This window comes from Eriocheir sinensis, chromosome 24 (assembly GCF_024679095.1).
Source record: "Eriocheir sinensis breed Jianghai 21 chromosome 24, ASM2467909v1, whole genome shotgun sequence".
Taxonomy (NCBI): domain Eukaryota; kingdom Metazoa; phylum Arthropoda; class Malacostraca; order Decapoda; family Varunidae; genus Eriocheir; species Eriocheir sinensis.
Window position 1 is genome coordinate 4654159 of NC_066532.1, and position 23500 is coordinate 4677658.

At 41.7% G+C, this 23500-nt stretch overlaps 1 long non-coding RNA gene across 1 annotated transcript in view; it reads right to left on the reverse strand.

Moving 5' to 3' along the window:
• Positions 1 to 23500, reverse strand: part of LOC127002800 (uncharacterized) — a 325738-nt gene that overhangs the window by 84597 nt on the left and 217641 nt on the right. Inside the window, exon 5 of the long non-coding RNA XR_007756554.1 lies at positions 8039 to 8107. This is a non-coding gene — a long non-coding RNA (uncharacterized LOC127002800). The remainder of the gene's footprint in view (positions 1 to 8038; positions 8108 to 23500) is intronic.

Here is a 23500-nt window from a genome sequence, read left to right on the forward strand (position 1 = left end):
ACTCCATCGGCTGTTGGGTCCGCGGCATATACCAAAGGGAAAGGATCGCGACCAGCTCTGTTTTTACTTACGCGGAAAGACAGATACATAAAAAACAAATGACTTTCCTATATTAGGAACACAAAGGAAGAACAAACAACAGCAGACCTGCTGGTCCTTACGAGGCTGTTTGTGACAAGCTACACTAACTATCTAATCAAAGGTGGCGGCATGGAAAAACTGCTTGGAAATTATGTAGGAAAGAGGAAAGAACTACCATTACTGCTACCACTAACCGGGCGATAAAAGCGGACAAGGACACCAGTATTCGAAAGAACTTAACGTTATTATGACTATGAGTAATATCTTAGTTGCTGGTTGGATTCAAAATACTTGTCTAATCTATTCTTGAAGGCCGTAACTGTTATACTATCAACGACATCACAGGGTAGAGAGTTCCAAACATTAACAACTCGATTGAAGAAGAAGTGTTTAGCTTCGTGCGACGAGAATCTTTTACCACTTATCTTCAAATTGTGATTTCTTCTTGTTCTATTTGATTGATTAATTGTAAAGTAATCTTCCGCATTAATATCACTGAATCCTTTAAACATTTTAAACACTTCTATTAGATCGCCTCGCATTCTTCGTTTTGATAGGCTGAATAAATTTACTTCTTTAAGCCTTTGTTCATATGACAAATTTCTCAACCTAGGAATCATCTTTGTTACTCTTCGTTGGACCCGTTCCAACTTTTCTATGTCTTTTCTGTAGTAGGGAGACCAAAACTGTACACAGTACTCTAGACGGGGTCGAACCAACGAATTATACAGTTTTAATATTACTTTTTCCGATTTATTATTGAAGACTCGTCCGATGAAGCCAACTAATTTGTTTGCAGTTTTAACTACCTCTGAACAATGCTGACCGGGCTTTAAATCGCTTGATATAGTGATTCCAAGATCCTTTTCTTTACTTACTGCAGAAAATTGTTGGCCATTCATTACGTACCCAACGCGACTGTTATTTTTTTCCGATGTGCAACACTTTACATTTGTCACGTTAAATTTAATTTGCCATTGATTGGCCCAACGTGCAAGTCGATCTAGATCTGATTGTAAAACTTCTTCGTCGAGTGTCGCAATTACTTTACTAGCAATTTTTGTGTCATCAGCAAATTTTGATACTCGTATTTTTTTTTTATTCGTACCCAGTTTATGCGTACTCCATTGGCAGTTGGATTCACGGCGTACCGAAGGGAGGGAACCGCGACCCGCTCTGTTTTCCTTCTGTTCTTCTGTTTTTACTTACGCGGAAAGACACAGATGCATAAAAACAAATGACTTTCCTAGATTCGTACCCAGTTTCTGCGTACTCCATCGGCTGTGGGATTCGAGGTGTACCAGAGGAAGGGAACCGCGACCCGCTCTCTTTTCCGCATGTCCTTCCGTTTTGACTTATCCGTGTGAAGGGCGAGGAAATTTGCATATTGATTAAAAGGATAATGATAAAAGAGTAGATTAAGAGGTAAAGAAGATAGAGAAGATAAAGAAAATAAAAACAAAACAAAGAGCGAAATAAGAAAAAAACTTTGCACGAAGAAAAAACGAATAAAGATAAAAAAAGAAAATATAAAGAAGAAAAAAGAAAAGATTAAAAAGATAACAAGCGGAATGAGAGAAACTTTGCATGAAGAAAAAATGAATAAGAATAAGATAAATCAGAGAGAGAGAGAGAGAGAGACGCATTTAGGGGTCAGTGGGAGGCTGCCTGGGAACGACTGGAGGGATGAACGACCTCTCTCTCTCTCTCTCGTTCACCCTCGCTAAGAAGACATTCCAACGCATTCCACTTGTTCCTTATACGGCAAGAGCGAGGGAGGCGAGCTGTGTGTGTGTGTGTGTGTGTGTGTGTGTGTGTGTGTGTGTGTGTGTGTGTGTGTGTTAGTAGGCCTAAAGCGTCGTAAAGTCAACTTGTTTAAGAGGAAAAATTATAGTCTAGGGTGGATGACTATCTCTCTCTCTCTCTCTCTCTCTCTCTCTCTCTCTTTACGCATACGCAAAAGCAGTTTGGTCGAACGTTAAAATCATTAGCACGAAAATTGAGGATAACGAGAGAGAGAGAGAGAGAGAGAGAGAGAGAGAGAGAGAGAGAGAGAGAGCACGACAAAACAATCTGGCATTTCCTTTATTTCGTGTGTGTGCGTGCGTGCGTGCATATCCGGATATCTTCTAAACGTTTCTTCACAGGAACCTACAAAGCGTATAATTTGGAGGGTCTTTAGAGTCAGTGCGACGGAAATGAGCACCGAAGCCACGCGCAGCTATAATAATAATAACAATAATAATAATAATGATAATGATAGTAATAATAAGAATATATAGCCATTTTTCCATCCCATGTTGATTTTTTTCCTGGTTCCCTATTAACTATTCTTTTTTTTATCTCTCTAACTATTTGCAACTTTATCAATTATTATTCTTTATCTTCCTTTTTTGACTATTTGGAACTTTTTATCAATTATTCTTCCTTATCTTCCTATTTTAACTATTTGCAACTTTATCAATTATTATTCTTTATCTTCCTTTTTTGACTATTTGGAACTTTATCAATTATTCTTCCTTATCTTCCTATTTTAACTATTTGTAACTTTATCAATTATTATTCTTTATCTTCCTTTTTTGACTATTTGGAACTTTATCAATTATTCTTCCTTATCTTCCTATTTTAACTATTTGCAACTTTATTAACTATTATTCTTCATCTTCCTTTCTTCATCATCTTAATTATCAACTATTGGGAACTATGCTTCTTTTTATCTCTTTATTTGTAATTTTATCAACTATCCTTCTTCATCTTTCTTTCTTCATCAACTTCATCTCAACCTCATCATCATTATCAACTTTATCATCTATCCTTCTTCATCTTTCTTTCTTCATCAACTTCATCTCAACCTCATCATTTTATGGGCGACTTTTCCAATTATGCTTCTTTATCAATTTCATCACCTACTTGTAACACTTTCAACTATTTGCAAGAGTAGCTTCAGCGCCCTTCCTTTAACCCGGAAGCAGCAGGGATCATGTTTCTTAATGGTACCTCTAAGCGAGAAAAAAATGAAAAGAAAAAATCATCACTCACACAAACCATTTCATAATATATATCGAAGCATTTATAATCAGTTTATGTATCATCTATTTTGAGGGGTTTAAATCATGGCACAAATTTGGTCAGTCGCTGCTACCGGGTTAATCTTTCCAATTCTTATTTTCCCCTTGAGCTGCCTCCCTTGTTGTGTGGAAAAAAATAATGCGTCTGGCGGCACAAACTAGGAAACAAGTGGTCGTTCTCAGTCCACGATGCTGGTTGTGTTGACGCTGGCGGATGCTTGCTGTGACACGGTTCTTGTAATATCGAGGGAGTGATAAGCTGTGCACTAACGGCGTATTGCGTTGTAGTACTTATAGTGAGTGTATGTGTAATGTGTAGTGTATTGTTCAGGTTAAGTGGCAGCCTATGGAGACCCTCTTAACACATGTATCCTTAGTTGTATAATCACACTCTGTACTGCCTGGGGGTTGGGATGGCATGCTCCTCCCTTCTCCTTTGTTGTTTTACTTGCAACAAAAAACTATCAATCAATCAATCTTACAACTACACTAAATGGTAATATAGGAAAATAAGAATGGAACTGTTGCATTTTAATATTGAACAGTAAGTTACGAATACAAAAAGAAGGTACAAGTTAATGGATAAATAAACTCTTAAATAAAACAAAAATGCAACAGGAAATATTTTTAATGTATGATGAGGAATAACAAAGAAAAATAAAGAAAAAGAAGAAACAGATGAATGAACGGTTGCATTTTAATACTGAACAGAAAGTTACGAATAAAAAAAAAAGTATAGGTAAGTTAATAGATAAATAAAGTCAAATAAAAAACGCACCAGGAAATATTTTTAATGTATGATGAAGGAAAAATAAAGAATAACAAAGAAAAATAAGGAATAAAGAAGAAATAGATGAATTAATGAATATACAAATGAATGCATGAAAGGAAAAAAAGAAAGAAAAATAACACAAACCAAACACACACACACACACACACACACACACACACACACACACTGACAAACCTAAATACAAAGAAAAACGGAAATCCTAAAAAATAAAAATAAACAGAAAATATATAAAACTGAAGACGGGAAGGAGGAGGAGGAGGAGGAGGAGGAGGAGGAGGAGGAGGGGGAGGAGGATGATAAGCCTTGGATAGTCACTGCTGTGCAAATAAACATCCTTCACACACACACACACACACACACACACACACACACACACACACACACACACACACACACACACACACACACAGGAAGAGAGACGCGAGAAACTAGAGTCCAAGGTAATGAGAATCAGGGAGAGGAAGCCAGATAGTGGTATCCTGTGCTCACGATAACAACTTCCTTCGGCGATAAGTGCATAGGAGTCAAAATCCCTTGCACGCCTCGAAAGAAAACGATGATGCAAGAGTAAGCAGGAGAAGAAGAAGACGCAGAAGAAGAATTAGCCGTTTGTGAAGCTCCGTATAATCTTCCTGTTGTGTTTTCTTCCTAATTTCGTTTTATTGGTGTTTTAAGTTGATAATTGTTGCCTTACGAATTTCTTAACACGGAAAGGAGAAAATACCATAGAAAAGAGAGAGAGAGAGAGAGAGAGAGAGAGAGAGAGAGAGAGAGAGAGAGAGAGAGAGAGAGAGAGTAATTATAAAGTAGAGGGAATCAACTTTTTATTCATTTTATTATTATCATTAATTATTTTACAGCATGGGAGGCAGTTCAAAGGCAAAAAACAAAAATATCAACAACAACAACAACAACAACCCCGCTACACGCTAACCCAAATAAAAGAAAACATATCGAAGGGCCAGAATATAGAGGTTAATTATTTCGGATTGAGGGTTAATTGTGGCTGAGTTTATGGTTGATTATGGTTGAGTTATACAAATTTCTTAACGCGATACGGAGGGAATGTTTTAGTAGTGAGTGTGAGACGAGTGGTTTTAAATAGGAGAAATCATCTGTTTATGGTTGAGTTTATGGTTGAGTATTACTGACTCACAAATTACGAGAGTTACGAGAGGAAGAAATGTTATAGAAGAGTAAGTGTGAGCTGAGTGGTTTTAAATAGGACGAGTCAGCTGTTTATGCTTGAGTTTATGGTTATGTATGGTTGAGTTGTGCGAATTTTTTCACGCGATACGGAGGAAAGGTCTTAAGGGCGAGCGTGGGAGCCGAGTGGTTAAATAGAACGAACTGACTGTTTATGGTTCACTGCAATTACCGCACTTAAGATTTATTGCAGCCTTCATTGTGATACTTGTTTTGCATTCTTACTTAACATGAAACTGAAAATAAACAAGAAAAAGACGTGTTGTTAGATAGAACGGACTTGCCCTCAATGATACAACAAAGGAGACAGCTCAAGGGCATCAAAAAGAGTGTAGAAAAAAAGCCCGCAGAAAAAAAGCCCGCAAGCAAAAAAAGGCCGCAGAAAAAAAGGCCGCAGAAAAAAAGGCCGCAGAAAAAAAGGCCGCAGAATAAAAGGCCGCAGAAAAAAAGGCCGCAGAAAAAAAGGCCGCAGAAAAAAAGCCCGCAAGCAAAAAAAGGCCGCAGAAAAAAAGCCGCAGAATAAAAGGCCGCAGAAAAAAAGGCCGCAGAAAAAAAGGCCGCAAGAAAAAAAAAAAAGCCCGCACAATAAGAAGAGTTTATTTGCATTACCGTTTTCAAATTGCCAAAAAATACAGAATTACCACAAAAAAAACGAAATAAAGAATAGACTCGTTAAAATCCTCACACTTATTTTTTTCCTCCTCCTCCTCCTCCATTCATTCTATCCCTCTATTCCTTGTTACATCTATCCCAATCATCCTTCTTCTCCCTCCCACCCTCCCTCTCCCCCTTGTATCCCTCCCGCTATCCCTCACTCATTTAGTCAGTCAATCAATTTTTCTTCTTTTCTTTCTTTGTATTTCTTTCTTTGTCTTCTTTTTTTTTTCCTTCGTCATACATACAAATATTTCGTCCTGTTCCTTTCTTTTCTTTTCCTCTCCTTTCTCTCTTCTCTACTTTTCGCTTTTCCTTCCCTTACTTTTTCTTTCCTCTCCTTTCGCCTTCCTTCTTTCTTTCTTCCTTTCTCTCTTCTCTTCTCTTCTCTTCTCTTCTCTTCTCCTTTCCTTACTTTTCCTTTCCTCTTCTTTCGCTTTCTTTCTTTCTTCCTTTCTCTCTTCTCTTTCCTTCTCTTCTCCTTTCTTTGCCTTTCCTTTCCTCTTTTATCGCTTTCTTTCTTTCTTCCTTTCTCTCTTCCTTTCTCTCTTCTTTTCTCTTCTCCTTTCCTTACCCCTTCCTTCGCTTTCTTTCTTTCTTCCTTTCTCTCTTCTTTTCTCTTCTCCTTTCCTTTTCTCTCCTTCCTCCTTTTTTCCTTCTTCCTTTCATTCTTTCATTTTTACTCGAGTTTATTTGATCTATTAACTTATTTCTTTTCATTTATGTTTAATTTAGTTCAAATCCCCATTCTTCTGTTTCCTCCTCCTCTTCATTTCATCCTTCTATTCATTGTTACGACTATCTCAATGATCCCTCTTCGTTGTCCCACCCTCTCTCTCTCCCTCATATCCCTTCTACCATTCCTCACTTCCCCAAACACCGATCCTATTCTTATTTTGCTCAGTTCTGTCACTGTTCTGCCATCATTCTACCATTTTCCAGCGACTAACAGTGAGAAGAATTAGCCGTTTGTGAAGCTCCGTATAATCGCGTGCTTGCTTGAACGTATGCTTGGAAATATCCTGCGTTTGTTTTGTCTCTGTGCGCGTAGTGACGGGAAACAAATACGAGAGCACTGATAGAGGAGTTCTTATCTCTTGCCCTCCTCCTCCTCCTCCTCCTGCTACTACTACTACTACTGCTCCACTTTCTCATCACAATCTATTTCTGTTTTTCGTATGAGTGAGAGAAGTCTGTTGATAAATTCTTACAAAGTGACATGATTTCGTTTATCTCCTGTCCTATTTAAAATGTTTATGTCTGTGTGTTTATTGTTGTTGTTGTTGATGGTGGTGGTGGTGGTGTGTGTGTGTGTGTGTGTGTGTGTGTTTCTTGACTTATTCTTTTCTTCTTCTTCTCTCTCTCTCTCTCTCTCTCTCTCTCTCTCTCTCTCTCTCTCTCTCTCTCTCTCAGTTAATTACGTGAAGTACCTGAACTGACCTGATTTTTCTTGCATATATATCTTTATTGAGAGAGGTCTGAACATTCAACAAGTGGACGTTCTCTCTCTCTCGTCTATGTTTGTTTGCTCTTTTGTTTATTTGTTTGTTTTGCTTTATATCAAAAAGTATTCGAATACCAATATAAATACAGCCAAATACGGTATTCGAAGGTAGTTGAATACGAATACTTGAATACGAATACTCAATCCCTGCCAGGAGGCCACAGGTTCGCATCCTGCCCGCCGCTGCAAACAAGCTGGCAGTGTTTCAGTCACCTCCGAGTGGCCTAAGACTACCCACATGCTGTCCTGAAGACCACCTGTCAACCCGGACTCTAGATTTTCTCTTAACCCCTTGACTGCAGATTTCCTACAAGAAGACCTCACCAAGCTACAGGAATGGAACAAAAAGTGTCTGCTACAATTCAATGAAGAAAATGTAAAGTCCTGCACCTTGGCAGGGGATATCCAGCACACCAATACCACATGGGAAACAATTCACCATCCACCACAGAGGCAGAGAAAGACCTGGGAGAATGTGTTACCAGGCTACCAGTGAAGGCCAAATCCGTGCCAATCGCAGCGGACGGGTTAAAAGAGGATCAAAGATGGGCTGCAGGCGGCAACATGAGCCAAGTACGATGGCGCCACTATAAACACTTGCCTGCGCCATAACGGGCTGGGCCCAATCACCAGACCCCACCAAGAAAGCCTACCGGTGACACTTTAAACGTAAAAAAATAATAAAAAAAAAATAATAATCATAAAAAAAAATAAAGTAAACAACTGATTTACCTTTGCCTGGCGTGTGTTGTGTCTGCTTCGTCTTCATCACAGGCTCTCTTTTGCATCCGCGGCGTTACCCTGGAAGAAAAACACGAATCGGATGAGTAATGAAGATTTATGTCCTGGAGGAGGTAGGCTTATGGACGAATATGGATGGAAGAGGCGAAGGGAGGGAGGGAGGGCGGGAAGGATAGCTATAGGAGAGAATATCTGGGGGAATATCTGGAGAAGGAAGGGAAGAGAGTAACGAACGAGAAGGGGAAAGAAAGGAAGGAAAAGAAGGTAAGGAAGAGGAAAGGATGACAGAATATTGAGGAAGAGGAAAAAGGAATTAATAGGAAAGCGTAAAAGAGGAAATGAGTCAGAAAAATGAGGAAAGGGGAAGAGGAATGGATAGAGACGGCATAAAAAGGAAATGAGTGTTAGAGCAATGAAGAAATAAGAATGGAGTGGATGGGAATAAGAAATGAGAAAGGAAAAGAGACGTAAAGAAAGAATAAGAAATCACAGACAGGAAGGAAATTAAGGAAGGGGAAGCTGAACATCATAAAAAAAAGAAAAAAAAAGATATATACGTTACATGAGATACAGAGACGAGAGAGAGGGAAATTACTTTTAAACAATAACCTGAAAAAAAAAAAAAACATCATAAAAACAAGTAATAAACAAAGTGACATACAAAGAGCTTCATATATCAGACACAGAGACAAAATAAGGGAATGATTAACACTTTTTTATTAGTGACTTAAATGAGAAAAGCGACTTGACTGCTCCCTCTGACGTAAATATAAATAGATAAATGAATAGATGCGCAAACGAATAAATTAATACATAGACAAATAAGCAAATAAATAAATGAAAGCGTAAATTCAACTTATATATAGACGGAAGAGGAGAGGAGTCAAACACCACTCAACATGGGATGCGCGTCTTGCTTCACAATGCAGAAAGGGAAGGGAAGGAGCGAAGGAAGGAAGCGAAGGAACGGAGCGAAGAAGCGAAGAAAAGAAGGGAGGAAGAGAGGGAATGGAACGAAGAAAAGGAGAGAAGAAAGGACGAAAGCGAAGAGAACGAATGAATAAAGGAGCGAAGGAGGGAGGTAAGGAAAGGGCGAAAGGGGCGATCGTGCGTGCGCTGACCTCAACTCTTGACGTCAGCGGCGCCTCCTATACCATCGATGGAAGTGTGACGCCAACAGATTGACGCCAGGAGAGTGTGACGCCAGGAGTGTGACGCCGAGAAGACACGGGCGGAAATTAAACGGCGTAGGATGAGAAAAAGATCCGTGAGTTGAGAAGCAAAGGATGGTAGAGTATGGTAGAAAGATGGAAGAATGGTAGTGGTAGAACTAAGAGATCTGTGAGTTGAGAAAAGTGAGTTGAGTGAATTGAGTGAGATGAGTTGAGTGAGATGAGTTGAGTGAGATGAGTTGAGTGAATTGAGCTGAATGAAATGAGTTGAGTGAGATGAGTTGAGTGAGATGAGTTGAGTGAGATGAGTTGAGTGAGATGAGTTGAGGAGAGTCATATGTGTTGAGGCAATGACGAAGGAGATTAAAGGCGAGAAGTTGTATGTTTCTAAGGGCTTCTCCTCGCACCCTCTTCTAATTCCTACAGCCCAGTGGTTCTTAAACTGGTGGACGAGCCGTTATATCAAGTTGAATTTCTGTTGTTGGAGCATTTACTTATTGTCTTAGGTTGGTATTCTTAAGACAGTTCCGCCTCTCACATCAACTCTTTCCAAAGGCCAAAAATAAAATCAGTCGCGTTCTAATGAGTGTTTTTTGTAGGTTCATGCGACAGAAGAAGGGTCAAACTACCACTAGGGTCAATAAACTACCCGTGGAAACGCCCGACACTCCTACGAAAGCCTTGTCAAATATGTGTGCTGGGGCGCCGGAGTGTTTAAAAATGCGACCCTTAAAATTGTGGGCTGATATTGAAAAGTTTATGAAAAGGATGGAAAATTTGCGGCTTTATCAATTTCAGTTTCTTACACTCTAGTCAGGCACACCATTGCTGATAAACCTGGCAGCGAATTTTATCGATACGAGACAGACATAGGAAGGGAGAATGAGAGAATGAAACAGACAAACAGAGGGAGGGAGAAAGAGACAGTGAAATTAATACCTCACACAAAAATTTTCTTGACATATTGCTGGGAAAAAAAATCTGAGCAGTGAAAGTTGAGTGAAAAGTGTAAAGTGGACTCGTATGTGAATGCTGGGGCGTGGAGGACAGAACGCAATCCTAGGAGGGGGCGTGGCAGTAAAGTTTAAAGAACAACTGGTCTATCTGATACACACAACAGAAGGCTACGCAAGGATGAAATAGGATATGAGAACGCTACGAGATGCGTCACCCTACACACAAGGGGTCAACAGCATCCGGCACTGACATTTTTTTTCCTACTCGTAAATGAATCCAACATCCTTTTGAGACTCCACGGCTAATATGTTTGTTCCGTTCATCAACTCCTTGTCTATTAATGGACACTACGTAATGGGGAGCATACACCCGGGAGCGCGTCGCTTCGCTCACTCGCCGCCCATACTCCCGGTTGTCCCCCACCCGAGCAAGCACTCACGCAGCTGCCCAGTCCGTCCCAAGTCCCTCCCGGCAGGACAGGCTGACTTGCCACATCCATGAGTTACGTGGGCGTCCCTTTGGTCTCCTCCACTCAGCGTTGTCTCGTACAGAAACAACCCTGTGAGCAGAATCGACGTCCACGTGCCCATATAGCCACAGTTGGCGTTCACGGACTGTCAAGGTTCCAGTTGGGTGCTTGAATCGGAAATGGATAACAAACAAGATAATGGACTAAGCTGGTAACAGGCCTCGATTCAGTTTCACGGAGTGGTTGCTGGTTAGCCACAAAGCCACTCCAGCGATGCCCCGTGATCCTACGAAGGCACTTGTACCAAAGGAATCGACACGCCTCCCCAAGTTACTGTTCAGCGTCCATGGAAAGACGAAGCAAAATTGAAAGCAAGTAGGAGAGATGAGAGAGAGAGAGAGAGAGAGAGAGAGAGAGAGAGAGAGAGAGAGAGAGAGAGAGAGAGAGAGAGAGAGAGAGAGAGAGAGAGAGAGAGAGAGAGAGAGAGAGAGAGAGAGAGAGAGAGAGAGAGAGAGAGAGAATCTACACCCGGATGCGTTCATAACCTAGAGGATGTCACACAAATAGACATGCCAAAGGAAAGTAGCTGATTGTCTTACCAGGAGAGAGAGAGAGAGAGAGAGAGAGAGAGAGAGAGAGAGAGAGAGAGAGAGAGAGAGAGAGAGAGAGAGAGAGAGAGAGAAAACAAAGATTAAAATAAAGAAATAGGGATAAGATAGTGAGAGAGAGAGAGAGAGAGAGAGAGAGAGAGAGAGAGAGAGAGAGAGAGAGAGAGAGAGAGAGAGAGAGAGAGAGAGAGAGAGAGAGAGAGAGAGAGAGAGAGAGAGAGAGATGAAAAGGATAGCAAAAAGAGAAAAAAAAAGAAAAAGAAGAGCGAATATAAAGACGCAAAATAAAGAAGAAAGAAATATAGGAAACAAAAATAAAGAGAAAAAGAAAGAGAAATAGAGAAAATGTGTGTGTGTGTGTGTGTGTGTGTGTGTGTGTGTGTGTGTGTGTGTGTGTGTGTGTGTGTGTGTGTGTGTGTTAATTACCATGGTCTGACGTCATGCTGTCATTGAGACGAATAGTTCTCATAGCTCAAGTCTTTACAAATGGTACTTGTTACTTTCTTTATTTTTCGACCCGCCTACTTTTCTTTTTCTTTTCTCTTTTTCTGTTTCTTTTTTTTCTATATTTGTTACTTTTAATGCTTCTTAGTTTCCTTCTCTTCCCCTGTTTTCTCCTTCTTTTTCTTCCTTTCTCTTCCTTCCTTTCTTCTTTCTCTCTTCCTTTTTCCTTTTTCTTTTTTTCATCCTCCATTTCTTTCAATGCTTCTAACTTTCCTTTCTTCTTTTCCTTCCTTCTCTTTTTTCCTTCTCTTTTCTTCCTTCCTTTCGTTCTCACTCTTTCTGTTCTTATCTCCTTTTTCGTTTTTCCTTCTTTCTTCCTCTATTTCTTTCAATGCTTCTAACTCTCCTTTCCTATTTTCCTTCCTTCTCTTTTTTCCTTCTCTTTTCTTCCTTCCTTCCTTTCTCACTTTCTTTTCTTTCTTCCTTTTTCGTTTTTCCTTCTTTCTTCCTCTATTTCTTTCAATGCTTCTAACTTTCCTTTCCTATTTTTCTTCCTTCTCTTTTCTTCCTTCCTTCCTTTCTCACTTTCTTCCTTTTTCGTTTTTCCTTCTTTCTTCCTCTATTTCTTTCAATGCTTCTAACTTTCCTTTCTTCTTTTCCTTCCTTCTCTTTTCTTCCTTCCTTCCTTTCTCACTTTCTTTTCTTTCTTCCTTTTTCGTTTTTCCTTCTTTCTTCCTCTATTTCTTTCAATGCTTCTAACTTTCCTTCCTTCTCTTTTCCCTACCCTTTTCTTTCTTTCCCTTCTCTTCCTCATTTTGTTCTTTCTTACTGTCTCTTAATCCCACTTCATTTCTCAAGGGCACTAGTAGTCTTCAAAAAACTAAACTATCACAAGTCTCAAAAAACTACCCATGGAAACACCCACAACACCTCTACGAAAGCCTTACCAAATGTGTGTGTATAAACCACCCCGCGAAATGCTTGTGAATACGGGGTCTCACACATACACACTTACTCAGTCTTCAATGTGCGTTAGAGCAGCGTGGAAAGTATCATCATCAAGACCATGGATGTGAGGAAAGTTCCGAGAGGCACGAAGAAGCGACTGCACCATAGTTCGTGACCGTTCGGGGATGACACAATGAAGGCGAGCGGGGACTAATGCATCGCCGGGCTTGCAACACTCCCCCCTTCCCCTCATCCTTCTCCTCCTTCTCTCTCACACACACGCACACACACATAGGGACATAAGTAACCACAACACGAGAATAGACGAGAAAGAAACCATAAAACAAAGGTCGTTGCAAATTATGGCTGTCCCCCGACTCTGAACTGGACTGAACTGAACTATACCGACACACACACACACACACACACACACACACACACACACACACACACACACACACACACACGATGCTTGACTAAATTTAATCGTGTGTGTCAAATCTATCCACAAATCTAAAGAAATACGTAAAAAATGACGAAATACTTAACGTTGGAGCTTGGGAATACGAATACACACACACACACACACACACACACACACACACACACACACACACACACACACACTCACACACACACACGCGGCCTTGCTCGGCTGTCACGGTCGTCTAGCGGAGTCACGAGAAGCCCGCCGGCCTGCAGCTCCCACGGCGGGACATGCAGGCAAGAAAGGGCATCTAATTATTCATTCTGACGCTCCTGGGAAGCCTCGTAAAGCAGAGAAAGAAAGGAGGGAATGTGGTGATGAATGCACGGGGATACACAAAGCTCAACTACTACTACTACTATTACTACTACTACTACTACTACTACTACTACTACTGCTATGAAGAAGGTTCGTAAGGCAGAGAAAGAAAGGAGTTGTGGAGGTGATGACAAAAGGTTCTATTACTTCTACTATGAAAGACCAAAAAAACTTAGACAAACATGACCGCAAAATCAATAAATCAAAAGCTATATTAACGTCACAGATTAACAAAGGAGTGAAGAGAAGCCGCTTAACGAAAGAAAAATTCATGTAAGCAATGAAAAACAAACCAAGAAAACACACCAAGAAATACACTAATCAATCTTTGTTACTTCCATATAAAAAGACTAAGTACGGGAGAAGAGAAGCAGTTTTAACGAAAAAAATTAGGATGGAAAAAAACTAGGAAGATCCTCATAAGACAAACAAAGGGAAAGAAGGAAAAATTTAATGGAAAAAAGATAACCAAGATAACCGATTGCACACCTCCACGAGACAAGAGAGAGAAGAGAATCGGCCCTAACGAGGCACTGTCTGGCGTGGGAACACCTTGCTGCTGCTCAGTGACTGGACGCGCGGGGGCGGCGGGAGAAAAGTGGAACGGACTCTCACGGGCCGCGGGGTCAGCAGGAAGAGTGGCGGGTCAGGGGTCAAGCCGAGGCCACAGGTGCTCACAGGTATGTTCCCACAGGACCCGGCGGGCTGTGTGTGTGTGTGTGTGTGTGTGTGTGTGTGTGTGACGACTTTTCGTTTTTGTCTGTCTATGTTTCTTCTCTACGTATGTCTGTCCGTTTCTCTCTCTCTCTCTCTCTCTCTCTCTCTCTCTCTCTCTCTCTCTCATACACACACACACACACACCATCATAACAACACAAGTAGATGGTTAATTAGGGATGAATTAGGAGGCGAATTAATGCTCCTTGTTCTATGGTAATGTGTGTGTGTGTGTGTGTGTGTGTGTGTGTGTGTGTGTGAGGGAGAAAGAGGGAGGCGGGCAGGTAAGAGTTTGTTGATACATGTTATTTATTTACTTATTTATTATTGTTATTATTGTTATTAGGTATTATGATGTTAGTTAATCTCTATGCTTGTCTATTTTTCTATTTTATTTATTTATTTGATTTAAGTATTTAGGTAAGATTTTGTAGGTACTTTTTATTATTTGCTATTTTTGTGTGTGTTTATCTATATACTCCTCTATTAATTTATTTATCTATTTATCTATTTAAGGATTTAGTTCATTAGGTTGTCAGTCAGTCGGTCATTCAGATAATTAGTCAGTTATTTAGTTATTCAATTCCTTTTCTTCGTCCTTGTAATGATGGCTTTGTAGCGTTCAGAGACGGCTTGACACGAGCGAAGTCTTGATATACACACACACACACACACACACACACACACACACACACACACACACACACACACACACACACACACACACACACACACACACACATGAGAGATGGAAAGCGTGGGTCATTGATTACACAAACCTTGTCTGGGATGCTGTCTCCTCTCTTCTTTTCCCTTCTCTTCACCTTCTTCTCTTCTTTTCACTTCTCTTTCTCTCTCTGTCAATCTCTGTCACACACACACACACACACACACACACACACACACACACACACACACACACACACACACACAGAAACAGGGACAGAGGGAAACAAACAGACAAACAGACAGACACCAAATAAATAAATAAAACACTCACTCATAAAAAAAGAAAAAAATGCAGAGATGGACACACACACACACACACACACACACATGGAAACACACACACAGAGAGAGAGAGAGAGAGAGAGAGAGAGAGAGAGAGAGAGAGAGAGAGAGAGAGAGAGAGAGAGAGAGAGAGAGAGAGAGAGAGAGAGAGAGAGAACTTTAATCTATCCCAGCATGGTTTAGAGATCACACACACACACACACACACACTCTACATAAACCCCCAATCCAATCCTCTCTCTCTCTCTCTCTCTCTCTCTCTCGCTAACGTTGCTGCAGTAGAGATCACGCTACAAAGTCAGCCCGAACAGCGAGGCATAAGTCAGGTTGATGTTCAGGTTGATGTATTTCGCAGGTGTGTGTGTGTGTGTGTGTGTGTGTGTGTGTGTGTGTGTGTTGATACTCGTTGGCAGGGAGGGGAGAGAGAGGGGATGGGAGAGAATGGGAAGGGGAGGGATGGGAAAGTGGGAAGGGATGGTAGAGGGAGGAAAGGGGGGAAGAAAGGAAAATAAAGGGGGAAGTGAAAAGGAAAGGGAAGGGAGGAAGGGATGGGAGGGAGAGGGCATAGGGAAGGGATAGGAAAGGGAAGGGAGGGAAAGGAAAGGAAAGGGAGGGGAAGGAAAGGAAGAGGAGATGAAAGGAGAACGAGAGGAAAGGAAAGGTAGGGGAAGGAAAGGGAAGGGAGAGGAAAGGGAGGGTAGATGAAAGGGAAGGGAAGGGATACTGAAGGGAAGGAAGAGGAAGGGAAGGGAGAGGAGAGGGTAGGGAAAGGGAAAAAAAATATATGAAGAAATAAAAGAAAAGAAAAAGAAATGTTCGAATATAAGAAAATAAAGAAAGAAAAAAGGAAAAAAAAGTTAACGTAAAGAAAAATGGAAGAAAAAAATATAAGAAAAAAGAAAGAAAAGAAAAAATAATAAAATTGGAAAATATTTGAAAGATGGAAGGAAAGAAAAAAAGATAAACATGTTGTCTCAATCGTGAAAAAACTTATTTAACACACACACACACACACACACACACACACACACACACACACTTCTAGCAACACAGTTTTTCCTTGAACACTTGATGTTACGCAAAACTCTCCTTCCTACGTACTGACCTCTCTCTCTCTCTCTCTCTCTCTCAATATATTTTTCTATCTGTCTGTCTTTTACTTGTTTTCTTCCTTTTTTCCCTTTTATTCTTTCTTACTTTTGTTTTCTTTCTTTTTCTTTCTTATGTATTTTTCTTTCTTCCGTTCTTTCTTTTTTTTTCTTCTTTTCCTTCTTTCTTTCCTTCCTTTTTTTTTATTTTCGAATATTTTTTTCTTTCCTCTCTCTCTCTCTCTCTCTCTCTCTCTCTCTCTCTCTCTCTCTCTCTCTCTCTCAGTCATTCCCAGAAACATTCCTCTCTCTGCCTCTTCGTCACTTTCCCGCATCGTCATTCTCCTTGTCTTCCTTGTTTTTCTTCTTTATTTCCTTTCCACACAGAGCCATGGATAAGAGGAACTGACCCCCTTCCCCTTACGCCCCCCCTTCGCATGGCTTTCCCGGGAGTTCGTCATTTCCGTGAACACTTAACAAGCACTCACAACTAATCTCTACGCTCTGTTATTACACCTTTCACTTATTGTCCGTGTGACTTCGCGTACTACTACAAAGGCCCTTCTCACAACCTTCCTTCCTAGAACACTTCCTTAGCTCTATTCCCAGCACCACTAACCTCTTCTTAGTTGTGTGTTTGCGAATGTGTAGTACTTCAAAATCACTTCTCACAAGCTCCCTTCCTTGAACACTGCCGTTGGTCTGATCCTAATGGTGTTTGTTCGCGAAATCTTTGACCTCCACGCTGTTACTGCTTTTACCAATGTCTTCGTGGCTGTGGAGTGCTTGAAGGCAATTCCACAAAGCACCCCCTCCTACTAGAACACTTCCTTTGGTCTATTCCTACTACTATTTATTCACACAGTCACTGACCTCTACTCTGTTACGGCTTTTACCAATGTTTTCGTGGCTGTGGAGTGTGGAGTACTTTATGGCAAATCTCCAAAGCCCCCTCCTACTAGAACAATTCCTTTGGTCTCTTCCTACTACTCTTCCTTCACCTATCACTGTCAATCCCTTTACCTGTGTCTGTGTGGCTGTGGAGAGCTTCGAAGGTCCTCTCAAAAGCCCCCTTCCCAGAACACTTCCTTTGGTGTGTTTCTACTACTGTTCCTCCTCCTACCATTGATTTCTTTTGCCACGCCCTATACCTGTGTCTGTGTGGCTGTGGAGAGCTTCGAAGGTCCTCTCAAAAGCCCCCTTCCCAGAACATTTCCTTTGCACTGTTCCTACTAATGTTCCCTCGCCTACCAATGATTTCTTTTGTCACGCCCTTTAAATGTGTCTTCGTGGCTGTGGAGTGCTTTAAAGGTCCTCCCAAAAGCCCCCTTCCGAGAACATATCCTTTGCACTGTTCTGCTATACTGTTCATTCGCGGACAACTAACCTCTTCTCTGTTTCCCTCTTCATTTATATCTCGTGTGATTTTGCGTACTACTTCAAAGCACTTCTCACGAGCTCCCTTCCTAGAACAGTACCTTTGACCTGTTCCTACTAGTGTTTATTCGAGTTACCACTGACCTCTCCTCTGTTCCTCTGTTGCTACTCTTCAACACGGCAGTTAAAGGATTGATGCTGAAACAGTGGTTATTATTTTTTTCTACCACGCCCCCCTCGGATTGGTTACTCCCCTCCACACCCCTTTGCAAATATAGATAAAATTTCCTTACAATTTTTTTTAACAATTTTTTTTTACAGTAAAGGAAACCGCTCAAGGACAAAAAAAAAATAATGAAAAGAAAGCCCGCAAATCTTAAGTCTAAGTAGATTATAGAATACTGAAGTTAAAATGGCGAGTTTTGCTTTTTTTTTTAATTAAGGGAGAGGATAAGGAAGGAAGGAAGGGATGGGAGGCAGAGAGGAAAGGGAAGGGAAGGAAAGGAAAGGGAGAGGAATGGAAAGGGAGGGGAAGGAAAGGGAAGGGATAGGAAAGGAAAGGGAGAGGAAAGGGAAGGGAAGGGATGCCGAAGGGAGGGGAAAGGAAGGGAAGGGAGAGGAAAGGGAAGGGAAGGAAAGGAAAGGGAGAGGAATGGAAAAGGAGAGGAAAGGAAAGGGAAGGGATGGGAAAGGAAGGGGAGAGGAAAGGGAAGGGAAGGGATACTGAAGGGAGGGGAAAGGAAGGGAAGGGAAGGGAAAGGGAAGGGAAGGAAAGGAAAGGGAGAGGAATGGAAAAGGAGAGGAAAGGAAAGGGAAGGGATGGGAAAGGAAGGGGAGAGCAACGGAAAGGGAAGGGATACCGAAGGGAGGGGAAAGGAAGGGAAGGGAAGGGAGAGGAGAGGGAAGGGTTAGGGAAGGGAAGGGAGAGGAATGGGATATAAACTTCTTGGTATTGCCCCTCGATCTCAGGATAATAATAGATATACCAACAACAGAAATTCCAACTGTCCTCCAGAGTCACACCCCCCCCTACCCACCCACCCACCCACCTTTCGAACTTAAAATCACTACTACCTCGTCCTGCAACTTTATCTACGCTCTGGCAAAATATAAAATAAATAAATAGAATAACTAAATAAAAATAGAAAGAAATATAAATAGAATGATCATAGAAAAAAAATACTACCTAATAAAAATAGAATAGCATAAAATAAAAATAAGAATAGAATAAATAAAATGAAAATAAGTAAATAAAATAATAATAAAAATAGAAATGGATGAAAAAAAAACTAGAATAAATAAAATAAAAATAATATAAATAAAATAATAATAAAAAAGAAAAGAAATAAAGATAGAAATAAAATAGCATAGAATAAAAATTAAAATAGATTAAATAAAATAAAAATAAAAGTAAATAAAATAATAATAAAAGATAGAAATAAATGAAAATAAAAAAATAATAAATAAATAAAAATAAAGCTAGAATAAATAAAATAAAAATAAAAGTGAATAACATAATAAAAAAGTAAAATAAAGATAAATAGAAAAAAACTAGAATAAAAAAATAAAATAAATAAAAATAATAAATAAAATATAAAAAAAAACACCTGCTTATGTTTCCAGACCCTCGCATGGAAACACAACCGTCGCTACCCTCCCAACACACACTGGCCAGGTAAATACAGGTACTACAACACCCCCCCTTAATGCCTCCCCCACCCACCCACTGCTCGTCGTCGGGGCTTCTCAAACACACGATCAATACTTGCAGGAATAGATTAGGCACGCGACGCTGCTAAGGTTCCTGCCCCGACCACTCCACCAAACACCGACGAGGCTCTTCAAGGAGACGTCTAGACAAACCGCTAATTTTTTTTTTTTTTTTTTTGGTGGTTAAGTTTTATTTTTTCCGTCTGTTTTTGTTTTTGTTTCTGTCTGTCTGTCTGTGTCTCTGTCGGTCTGTTTGTATCTGTTTCTCTCTGTTTCTCTTTCTCTGTCTCTGTTTCTTTGTCTGTCTGTCTGTCTTTTCCTCTAAAAATGATGATAAAAGCAAGGAAGAGAGAGAGAGAGAGAGAGAGAGAGAGAGAGAGAGAGAGAGAGAGAGAGAGAGAGAGAGAGAAAAAAAAACATATGAGGTAAGAAAGGTATGACACGAACACGAAAGAAAAGAAAGAAAAAGAAAAAAAGGACAAAAATCAGCCAGAAAATACGAAAACAAGACAAAAGTAAACAATAAATAGACGAAGAAGGGAAAGAAACAAAAGAAGAAAGAAAAAATATAAATAAACAAAGAAAGAAGGAAAGAAAGGCCAAACAGAAAGCTTCGTACATTATATAGGGCACAGCTGTCACCTTGCCCTTTCCCAACGTCCTCCCTTCTTACTCCTACATACGTCGCCTTGCCCAGACCGAGACCAAAGCGACGACAACACAGCCACGAATCAGACTCTCCAACGGGACACTAAACCATCTACGAAATCTCTCCCAACAGGTGTTCAGAAAGAGAGAGAGAGAGGGAGATATGTTTACCTGCTGGACTCGAGGCAGCAGGAGGTTGTTTGTGGCATCTGCTGGTTATCGGAGAGGAGGAGGAGGAGGAGGAGGAGGAGGAGGAGGAGGATGAGGAGGATAAATGGGTCTGGCGTCTCCTATGCACCTGCTTACAAAACTTGGATAACAAAGAAGAGGAGGAGGAGGAGAAGGAGGAGGAGGAGGAGGAGGAGGAGGAGGAGGAGAAGGAGGGTAAGTCTGCTAAACATTTGCAAACTAAACCTCGATAACAAAGAAAAGATGATGATGAGGAGGAGGAGGAGGAGGAGGAGGAGGAGGAGGAGGAGGAGGAGGACGGCAAGGACGAGGAGGAGCAAAAAGGGGTTCAGTCTGCCTCGTGACGCCTCTGCACCTGCTTACAAAACCTCGTTAATCCTCTTTTTCACACGTCATTCAGTAAGATAATCCGAATGTTTGAAGGCCAGGGGCGGGAGGAGGAAACGGGGAGAGACGGGAGGAAACTGGAGGGGACGGGAGGATAGTTGTCTGTGTCTCTGTCGGTCTGTTTGTGTCTGTTTCTCTTAGTTTCTCTGTCTCTCTTGTTTCTTTGTCTGTCTGTCTGTCTGTCTCTAAAAATGATGATGAAAGCAATATGGAAGGAAGAGGAGTGAGAGTGAGGAGAAGGAGGAGGAGGAGGTCATACTGTAAGCTAATCTGAGTGTTTGGAGGCCAGGGAGATGGACTCGTGTGGAGGAAACGGAGAAGAAGGAAGGAGGAGAAACGCTGCGGATGTGTGTGATAAGTGGGGGAGGAGGAGGAGGAGGAGGAGGAGGAGGAAGTCATACCGTAAGCAAATCTGAGTGTTTGGAGGCTTGGAAACGGGAGGAAATGGAAGGAGGGACGCTGTGCTTTGTGCGATATGGACGGGAGGAGGAGGAAGAGGAAGAGGAGGAGGAGGCGTGGGATGAGTGTACAGGGGCGGGCGTGTCTGTCTCTAGGATGGTGTGAGTCATTCATGAGTCACCCCTTCCTTCCTCCATGCCTCACCTCCTCTCCCTCTCCTCGCCGCACGTGACCCTTCAACCTCCGCTGGGACCCACGAACTACACACCTGCACCCCAACCTGACCGCCTATTGAGCCCTTCTGTGTTAAGTGATCGGGGTATTACGAGGCCGAGTGCGTCTGAGTCTTGGTTGCAGCGCGGTGTCTTAAGGCGGTGGCATATGGCCCATGCGGGATCCTGGTGGCATGGCTTGTGTGTGGGGTACGCGAGTTCTTGTGTGTCCATCTGTTTCACTAAGGCCCTGAGGTGGTGGTTGTGGAGGGGGGTGGCTGTGGGGTATGGCCGGCCGCACCTCTGAAAGCGCCTTGGATTGCGTGTGTTACCTGAGTGCGTGGGTGTTGGTGTTTGGGTGTTTGGGTTGTGTTTATGTGTTTGTGTGTGCGTGCGTGTGTGTGTGTGTGTGTGTGTGTGTGGTGATTCACCCGTGTTTGGGAGGGGGAGGGGTTGTGGGGGGGAGGTTTGTGGGGTGTGTGTGTGTGTGTGTGTGTGTGTGTGTGTGTGTGTGTGTGTGTGTGTGTGTGTGTGTGTGTGTGAGAGAGATGGGTGCATGCGCCACACACAAGAAGGCAGCTGTTTTACCAGTTAAGCAAATTTACACACACACACACACACACACACACACACACACACACACACACACACACACATGGACAAACAAACAACTAGGTCAAGAACAGGTGCGCAAAACACACCCGCATCCACCCATAACACACACACACACACACACACACACACACACACACACACACACACACACACACACCTTTCCCCCTCCACCACCCACCAAACACAACCCCATCGTCCCCACCTCCGATCCCCGCCCCCAAACCCCTTCCCCACCTGTCCCCCACACACTCGACCCCTCCCAATTCGTACGTCCTTCACACCTATCATCCTGGGCGTGGGTTTCGTCTATGCATATTCACTTCTTTCTCCTCCCTTTCCTCCCCCTCTCAAACCGGTTACTCTCGCCTGGCCGACACGAACATCACGACCATTGCATCCTTCATATCCTCGGCATTTCCTGTGGTGGCGTCGGGCAAGTCCAGGGTCCCATAATCTTTCACGTATTAGGTAGCTCCCATTACCACTGTTCCGCAAGGCCACAGAGAAGGTTAATCAGGTTTCATGGGTGACTTTTTCCGTTCAAGATGCAGAAAAATTTTTAAACTATCCCCAGCCTCACAAAACAGTCCATGAAAATCCAGCAAAGTATCGGGCTTACATTACGACTGTTTCTCAAGGCTACAAGGATGATTAATATTGTTTTCGTGGGTGACTTTTCCCGTTCAAAATGCAGAAAACTGTTAAACTATCCCTACCATGATAAAACGGTCCTAGAAGATCCCTACAACGTCTACGAGAGGATTTTTAGACAGGCGAACTGAGGTGCCGAGACGCTGAAAAACACGGGGTTGGCGGGATCGACGAGTCCTTCCCTCTGCGCCGACACGCCTCACACCCACGTTCCCTTATATGACCAAAGCACCGACGGCCCGCCAGACCTTACCAAAAGAAGACTCAGGCGAGGGGAGACCATGATAACCCTTTTTTTCTGCCTCTTCTGTCCGCCTGCCTGCCTCCCCTGCTTGCCTCCCTCCCTCCTGCTGTGTTCCCTATATTGCTCCTTTGTGTTTGTCGTATCTTTATCTTTTTCTATCTCTGCCTGTCTCCTGGTTATCCTGATGCTGTGATTGTGATTTGTGTTGTTTTTTGTTGATTTTTGTTGTTATTGGTTTTACTACTACGACAACTACTACTACTACTACTACTACTACTACTACTACTACTACTGCTACTACTACTACTACTACTACTCCTACTACTACTACTACTACTACTACTACTATTACTACTACTGCTGCTATTATTATTATTATTTTCATTATTATTTCTAGTACTATGATCGCTATTACGAAAACAAAAACAAGAACTTCTACTACTACTACTACTACTTTTACTGCTATTCTCTCTCTCTCTCTCTCTCTCAATTACCTTACACTTTTACCTTTTAACGCCCAAATACGTTAATTACCCCCACTAAAGACCATGCATGACGCCATTTACACGTTATTACCAAAAGATTCGTAATAGGCAGCCCACGACCACGATTTTTGGATGAGATGATTAGACTCCGAACCCTTACTAAGTATATTCGATTCCTTACCCCGTCCATCCCCACTATAATGAAAAAAATAAAATAAATAAATAAATAAACAGCCCAAATTCCGAGCAAAAAAAATTTCAATCAAAAAATAATCAAAACAAAAATTAAGGAACACAACAACAACAACAAAAACAGC